General features: G+C 37.4%; 1 long non-coding RNA gene across 1 annotated transcript; it reads left to right on the top strand.

The window, feature by feature from the left end:
• Positions 1-2888: 2888 nt before the first annotated feature.
• On the top strand, positions 2889-7016 carry LOC311282563. The gene is made up of 4 exons (XR_014625960.1): positions 2889-3680; positions 3898-3929; positions 4709-4871; positions 6650-7016. It is a non-coding gene; the product is annotated as an uncharacterized lncRNA (long non-coding RNA).
• Positions 7017-8896: the final 1880 nt, after the last annotated feature.

Here is an 8896-nt window from a genome sequence, read left to right on the forward strand (position 1 = left end):
TTATAGACAAATTGTCTTCCCCCGAAGGTGAAGGCGGTACGCGCACGGCTTGCTTCTGCTAGTGGCACACTATAAAATCCGTTTGCTAAATCGATCTTGGATAGTATTTTTCCGTTACTCAAGCAGTTGGTAGCATCTTTGGCATTGATAAGATATCTTGTATCAGGCACCGTCAATTTATTGAGCGCCTTGAAGTTCGTAACAAGACGGTACGTACGGTCGGTTTTACAAATGGCCTGGATCGGGGAATTAGTGGGACAATTTTTTCCCTCACTGATTACCCCTTTCAGCAGCAATTCATTGAGAGTCTCTCTTATCTCCCCATACGCCGCTTTGTTTAACGGGTACTGTCTTTGCGGAGGTGGGATACCTCCCACAATGGTATATTCGTATTTATCAGATAATTTCCCGCAATCATTTTTGCTCTTCGCGCAATTTCCTTTATATTTTTCTAATAATTCCCTTAACTCCTTTTTTGGTAATAGGCTTTCGTTTACCAATCTATTGATCTCGTACTCCAGGTCAACCGTTTTTAGCCAACTAATCTGTCTAGTCTCTTTCTGATGTTTTTCTAGTTGTTCTTTTATTAAGGACGCATCTTTTAGGCACATTAGATTTGAGCTATCTATAATGCAGTGTAAACCTTCCCATAGATATTTATCTCGGGTTACTGGTTTCATTTCTTTACTGAAACCATAGACCACATATGTACCTTTTAATTTTTTAGCTCCCTCCGGTTTTTCAGCTAATGTACTTATGTCAGCTCCTGAATCTAACCTAAACCTGAGTCCTTTATATTCCACGAACAACTCCTGATCTTCTGTTTCTTCTACCAGACTAGAGGCAATGGTTGCTTTTCCTAGAGCTTCTACTTCCTATTTTTCTTTTTCTCGTTCTGTTTTATTGGAGTTAATGTTACGGATTTTCCCCGTCTTCTGCACTGCCTTCTTATTTTTCTTTTCCATATGCTCTTTTCTTTGTTCGACCGTCATTTTTTTCCACACCTCATCTTCGATATATGTACTTTTCTTGTCCGATTTTTTATTCTCCACGGGCCTATTCGATTTTCTGCTTTTTTGATAGTAGTCTCTACTTGGTTCCTTAGACCCTATTTTTTCTTTAGCTGTCACCACAGGTTTGTACCTGCTAGTGGCTCTATCTTTCACAGCAGGCCTTTCGAACTGTTTTTGAAAATTTGAGCTTTGTTTTATCTTGGCTCCCTCTGCTGGTCTCTTCCAGTCTTGACCCGTACTGTCTCTCATTTTATTTCGCCGCTTTGTCTCCCTATCATATCGAGCAGCGAATTTAGACAGTTCACTCCAATCTGTTTCGGCCCCCCACGAACCTAACACTTTACAACCGGGTAGGTCAGGAGCTAGCTTTTGCAGTTTGCTTAACATTTTGTCAGCAGTCCAGCCAACCCGCGCTTTGCTAGTAAGATAAGGCCATAACCCCGTTTTTCTTACTGAGGTCACTTCCTTTCTGTATTCATCATCTTCATCCTCGCCTAAGACTTCCTCATAATGGGCCAGCAAAACATCTAGTTTTATACACACCCCGGTATGGTAGGTAATGATACGCTCGATTAGAGAAGTAGAAACATCTAGATCTTTTCCTAAGTCAGCTATCATTTTAGCCTTATCCATATCATCCTTAACTCCAGGAAATCTCATATTTTGTAGCAACTGCATTGCAGTAATGCTATCCCCTTTGGCCTCCCTAGCGGGTCCCCGCCTAGGCTTGCGGGTTTTTTCGTCCTTTTCTGACTCTGATTCCATTCTAACGTTTTCTTTTTGAGCCATTAAAGCCACGAGTGACAAATCAATTTTTTGCTTGCGCACAGGTGACTTTTTCTTTTCTTTCACTTCTTCTTCCGACTCTGATTCTGAATTTTCCGAACCGGTCTGATGATCAGAAAAGTCTTTTTCTTCTCCATAGCTATTTTCGTTCGGTTCTGCTATTGCTTTCGGTTCTCTGCTCTTTTTCACCACTTCGCTATTTTTGCCCCTGGCCAATTCCCCTTTCTCCTTGCGCCTGGGTGCTTTGCCCTTATTTGGAGCTACTGCTTTATGCGTTCTGTCTCGCAGTTTCCAAACGTCATTTATCGTCGGTTCTTGCCTATCTTTCTTAGGTTCTCCCAACAATAGATAACACAATGATTTTTGCATGCAGTCGAATTGTTCTGCTAACATATCAATTTTTGCTCTTGAACTTGTTTCTGGTAGGTCCAATATTTCATCTGCGGTCGGCCCACCAGCTAACCTTATTATCTTTCGATTTGTCCCTTTTAGCTCTGCCAAATGTGAATCTCGTGGGGCGAACACAAGTCCAGGGCACGTTAAAAATGTTCTGCCTCCCAAGCAATCGTGTTCCCGCTGGTGCGAGCTACTTCGCCGCTCACGAGATTGACTTCGAGATTTTCGATAATTAACTCTCTTTCTGGGAGCTATTTCTTCGTCCTCAGTATATTCCGAAGTTGAATCCCCATCTACCTCCTCTTCTGCGGATATTCTATATTTATTATCTTTATCCTTTTTTTTTCGGTAGATGTTTTGCACGGTCTAAAACCTGTTTCTCTTATTTCCCAAGTTTCTCCCCCTGATATGAGCGGGCTGAATTGGGCTAAGAAATTCGGTAGTTTAGGTTTCGTTCCTGTCTCTAAGGCCGGTCTTTCGAACGATTTTTCTAAATGATGAAAATCAACTCCCGTAGCCCCCTCCTTGTCTGTGTATTCCGACAATGATGGAGACCCGGCCCTAGTTATTGCTTTAGGATCCACATCGCCGTGTCTAGTTACTCGTACACTGTAAACCCAGATTTTGATTCAACTCAAAGAGATTGAGTTTATATTACTTAAATGTGCCTAATTTATTGACATTACTTGTTAATTCTGATTAAACTGAACTTTTTCTTGTCCTTTCTTATTGTAATTGAGTGTTTAAGTCAAATCAGTAGTTACTACTCAAACAAACTGAGTTTGTATTACTTAAACATGTGTCATTTTTTACATTAATTATGAATTCTGAGTAAACTGTACTTTTTAATGGCCTATCTTATTGTAATTATGTGTTTGAGCTCAAACAACTTAAAATCACCAAGTTTTGCCTGTCCAACGGTAAGTTCAGAGGGTCAAAAACAAAATACGAAATCGCGAATTACTTCCAGATGGAGTCATGGGCAAGTTCGTGATTTCTGGGCGTTATTGTTGTGTTAAATTCGTAATACAGAATGATGTATCTTTTACGGAACAGCTGTAAATATACAGCACATTTCTGTTTTCAACCCGATAAATTCGTAATATACAGTATCGAGTATCATACTGTATTGCGTTGTGGGATTGATTTCTTTCGCGCTCAATTCAGTTCAAATGTGACGCGACGCGAGCAGACAGTACAGGCAAACTTGATTTGTCAGCGGGATTCAAATGAACAGAATAATCATTCCTGTCATCAAGGTAAACAGCGTCTGCGAATCTGTGAGCAATTTTTAAGCTTTTGTGAGCTTCGGTTCGTGTTTCAAACAGTTGCCTGCGACGCAGCTCGCAGCAGAAAATGGACGACATTAACGTTACATGAAGACGGATGGAAGAATTTGTCATCTGAATAATCTAACCTGCGCCTGTGACGATAAGTGGGATTTAGAGTTTGAGAAGATGGAAAATTGTTGAACTGAGTGATACGGTAAGCCAATATTTTTTGCGTTTGCATTTCTACATTGTTTCCACGTATTTGGTTTGATTTTGCGAACGCGGTTTACTAACGTTACCGCGGCCTCGCAAGCATTCACTCTGTTCCACATGTTTACCAAGTAACGTTAACTTCGACAATTCACATAATAGGCAACATTTACCATGTAATTTGCACGATGTGCTTTTGATATATATTTTTTTCGTTTCAGGGTTTGTAATCTGATGACGGTCCAGTGCTAATGTAAGTGCTTTTAAGTATAGTGTAACGTTACTGCTACAGTTATAGTATCTAACTACGTTATATGTGGTAAAAAAAAAAAAATGCTGTCAGTTATGTGATCCTGTGCTTTTGAATCGTTGTCAGAGTTTTGCTAGCACAAGAAAATCCATGTTCCTAATGCTATTTTCAAATATATTTTATTCCTGATTACCATGCCATGGTCCTACAACTAACACAATTCAAAGAGAAGTTAGACGGTGTTATCCTTAAAGCAGATAAGTAGATATTATTCAACAAATCTCATTAATCTGTAATATGTTTTATGTTTTGGTTCTGTTGATCATGGTTGTGCTGTCCTTTGTAAAAATTGTTTCAGGAATTTGCAACGCTGATGTCCAGCAATCTACATTTGCCAGAGAGTCCACACTTTATATTTCTTGATATGTAAACATTGGTTAGTTTTAACCTAAAATGAAAAGCCATCATTTACTCACCCCACTGCAAAATATGTTTTTCTAGTGTTTTTTAATTGTTTCCAGTCCAGATATCTAAAATTCTTACATGAAGAACAAGTAAAAATTGTCTTGTTTTCTGAAAGAATAAGTCAAAATTAAGTGAGTTTATGCTTAAAACAAGCAAAAAAATATGCCAGTGCGTTTTAACGTTCTAACCCTAATCAATTTTAATGTTTAGGTGAAAAATGTAATTCATAGAACTATGAATAGACAACTACATCGAACCTCAGTGAAACCCACAATAGTTATTTTAATTATTAATTATTTTATTTTTTTCAATTACAGGTCAATCTCTAAGCGACCAGTGCTGGATATTACGTTTGGAAGGTCAAGGTGTGTATGGAAAGGATAACAGCATCTTCATCACTGGCCTGGCAGCGCTGTTTGCCTCCTCCTATGAGTTCAGCTTGCAGTACAGGAAGAGGCAGCACCTTGAGTTTGTTCAGAGGTTAGTCATTAGCATATTTGCCATTCATATAAATATTAGACTGAATTGTGACTTGTCTTCTTGACAGTATTTATTAAGCTGACTACTGGTATAAACAATATGGCCATGGTTTCCATACTGGGCTTAGCTTAAGCCAGGTCTAGGCCTTAATAAAATTAGGGTATTTAAGCAGCTTTTATAAAAATGTCTAATAATAAAAAAAAAGCATTACTGGTGTGCATCTTGAGACAAAACAGTGGCAGTCACATATTTTAAGATATGTCAGTGCAAGTTGTTTAGTTGAAGGATTAGTGAAAATTCTGTCATTAATTACTCACCCTTATGTCGTTCCAAACCTGTAAGACCTTCGTTAATCTTCGGAACACAAATTAAGATATTTTTGATGAAATCTGAGAGGTTTCTGAACCAGCCATAGACAGCAACGTCTTTGCAACTTTCAAGGCCCAGAAAGGTAGTCAAAACATAGTTTAAATAATCTATGTAACTACAGTGGTGCAACCTTAATATTATGAAGCGATGAGAATACCTTTTGTGCACAAAAACAAAATAACGACATTATTCAACAATCTCTACTCTTCCACGTCAATCTCCTACGTGTTGACGTAGTGTAAACAGTGTCAGCTCACCTTTATTTATATAGCGCTTTTAACAATATAGTTTGTTTCAAAGCAGCTTTACAGTGATAATAGGAAAGTACAGTAACATAGATTGTTTAGGCTTTACAGCAGCTCTAGAATAAAGTTATTACAACTCTGTGTACACAAACAATGTTCTCAATGCTGGAGTTCAATTTAAACGAAAATATGGTCAAACTTAAGTGGCGTTTCCATCCTAATTATGCTTTTAAATGAAAGTTTGCCTCAGGTAGATTAACAAAAAGAGGTTGCATTTTGGCAAGAGTTATCCTTTAACGCGTTCCGGCCTGGTGGCTTGAGAACGCAAACCCTGTTATAGATTTCAAGCTGCAAGCCTTGAAAAAAAGCCAGTGCAGCGCTTCTGGGTTCTACGTCAGAACGTAGGCTTATTATTGGCCAACTCTGGTCGTGTGTGATGACCCAGGAGCTAGCCAATAGTGAGCCTTCATTCTGATGTAGAACCCAGAAGCGCTGCACTGTTTACACTGTGTCAACAGTGTTGGAGAATGACATGGAAAAGAAGAGATTATTAAACAATGTCGTTATTTTGGGGTTATTTAGCACACAAAAAGTATTCTCGTTACTTCATAATATTAAGGTTGAACCACTGTCGTTATATGTACTATTTACCGATGTTTTTACCACCTTTCTGGGCTTTGACAGTCGCAATGACATTGATGTCAATGGAGGGACAGAAACCTCCCAGATTTATCCAAAATATCTTAATTTGTGTTCCGAAGATGAACGAAAGTCTTGAGGGTGGGTAATAATGACAGAATTTTCATATTTGGGTGCAAACATGCAGTTTAGACTGGTAAACGTCATGTTTAACATTATCCATGTAGTCATGTATGCAATTCACATTGCGAGGCTTGCAATTAAGTTAAATTAGTTAGTTGACAGTGCGCTTGTAAACAGACACATTGAGTTGATGTATTTTAACCAGGGCAGAAGAAATATCAGTTATTGATCACAACATCCAGCATTGCATTTTTTTTCATGTTGTTTAGTTTTATCCAAACAAATTAGTCGTTAAAACCGATATCTGGTTTTTATTTACACATTTCTTGTGCTGTTTCTCTCTGTCAAAATATATAATCTCAGTCCATAATATTTCATTGTTGTTGTTTTTTTCCCTTTTAGACGATTTCCTGGCATCAATCCTGAACGTGGATCAAAAACAAAGAAAGGACAAGTAACTTCAAAGAAAACTGGCCAAGCTGTGCAAAAAATGAACACTGTAAGCCTACAGGTGTCCTCACTTCTGCGAAAACTTGCAGACTTTGAATGGGATTTCGTTTGCACTTTTATGGACTTCAAAACAGAAACAGCACATCACTTCCAAAGCTTGGAAGAGCCAGGACATTTTTAATATAACTCTGATTGTATTCGTCTGAAAGAAGAATGTCATATAGACCTCGGATGACTTGAGGGTGAGTAAATCATGTGCTAATTTAAGATTTTTGGGTGAACTATCCATTTAATTAAGCGCTCAGTGTTACCTGTTTGTTGTTAAAGTGTTAAAATTGCATTTTATGTTTTAAAAAATTCAGCCAACATGTTCACAGAAGGCGATTTTCTTATCTTTGCATTTAACCAAAATAAATGTTTTAAAACCCAGAAAATGTTGTTTTCTTTTTCCTAGTGTGGCTACTCTTATGAAAACTTGCCGTATAATATTTTAATTATGTAATTATAAAAGCAGCATTCCCTGTAAAATAAGTTTAATATTGTAAAAGTATGTGGTATATACTGTATTTGGTAATTATAGTGGAGTACTGTAAATGCTTTTTACTGTACTAGTGCTGTAAAAATACAGTATGTGAGGAAACTACACACTAGAAGCCTATTAGGCCATGGCTTTGTTTCTTTTGTTGCTAAAAAAAAGACATGTATAACAAATATAATTGGATCAGTGTAATGTTGCAGTATGTGTGTATTTTACATGGCTCTATTGATTGAAAGATATTTTGAGTTTCAGTAACTAAAATTTAAGTTGGGCCCATTAGAATATACAATTTAGTTGAATTGGTAATGGAGTAATGTTTACTTAACAAGCTGAGTTAAATAAATGGGTGGGGAATGATTGTTTAAACTAAGTATCTTCAGTTACTGTAACTCGGTTATAAGTACATTCAACTTAAATGTACTATTCCATTCCATTATGGGCTTAAGTACATTGAACGTAGTCCACTTCACTTATTCAACTAATGCTTCATTACTTAAAAAATGTAAGGCAACGAGTTACCTTGGTTTTTTTAAGTAAATTCTACTTATCCGGGTTTACAGTGTATGTTTGCGCCTTGCAGTATTGGTATAGTAATATCACTATCTCCAATTTCCACGGTAACTTTCTCATTTGGATTTATCGAAGCAACGTTTTGGGCTAATCTTCCTACTCCTCTTTCGTTAGAGGTGTATAGTGTGTCGTCAGTGGTCAATATTTCCTCACCTTCCATCTGCCCTGCTTCTTTTAATTTTTTATTTAGTGCATCTTGTGAGAGCAAAGCAATATTAGTTATTTTATCCATTATTGTGTGTCTGCCTCTCCGAAGTTTGCTATTTAGGTAATTATCTCTTTATTTTGAGGTTATTTTAAAATTGGGTACTCTTCTGGTCCCACAGCGCTGTCCTCGAGATATTTTATTACCTTATTTGTGAAACCATAGAATTTTTTCTCTCAGGCGTCCCCAAGATTTTATTCTATAGTTTCTCTCATTCCGAGATAGTTACTTCTAAGTAACTTTCCCTATCTTTAGTACGGAGACTCTGCTTATGTGTAACGACTCTTTAAGCATTAATTTGTCCCCGCTATGTATTGCTCCTCGGATTCTGTCTATTGATTTCTCAACAGTACATCCCGGCAACGAGCCCCCATGTTGTGAGATCTGATATTATCTCATCTCCTGATTAGCCTCTTTCTAACCTAAGTTATCAAGAATAGCCTTGTGCTGTCAGGTCAGTTTCTTAGGATGGAATCCCCTGAGCTTGTCTAGCATATATCAGCGTGCCTAGGAATATTATACTCCCAACGTGTCACAATACATGTATACAAGTTCTAACCTATAGAACCAAAGTCATGCTTACCTTCCAGCAGAATCTGATCCAAAGGTGTTCTTTGAAGAATAGAAGTCTTATTCCCTATTCCTATTATGCTCGGGTATGATATTTATATGGCTATCTTGTGATGAGCTGAGATATACAATAACGATACTTATCTTTATAAAATAAAATTTATTTATACAAAAGATTAAGACACTGGTTATACAATACAGTAGATTTGTAGCAAATCAACAAAAGGTTACAGGTTATAACACATCCAGCTCTATCCTATTCCAGGGCAGTCCTGCGAATGGATTCACAAAAAGCTAAATACCTATTCTATGATTT

Source organism: Rutilus rutilus, assembly GCF_951802725.1.
Source record: "Rutilus rutilus genome assembly, chromosome: 23".
NCBI classification, from domain to species: Eukaryota; Metazoa; Chordata; class Actinopteri; order Cypriniformes; family Leuciscidae; genus Rutilus; species Rutilus rutilus.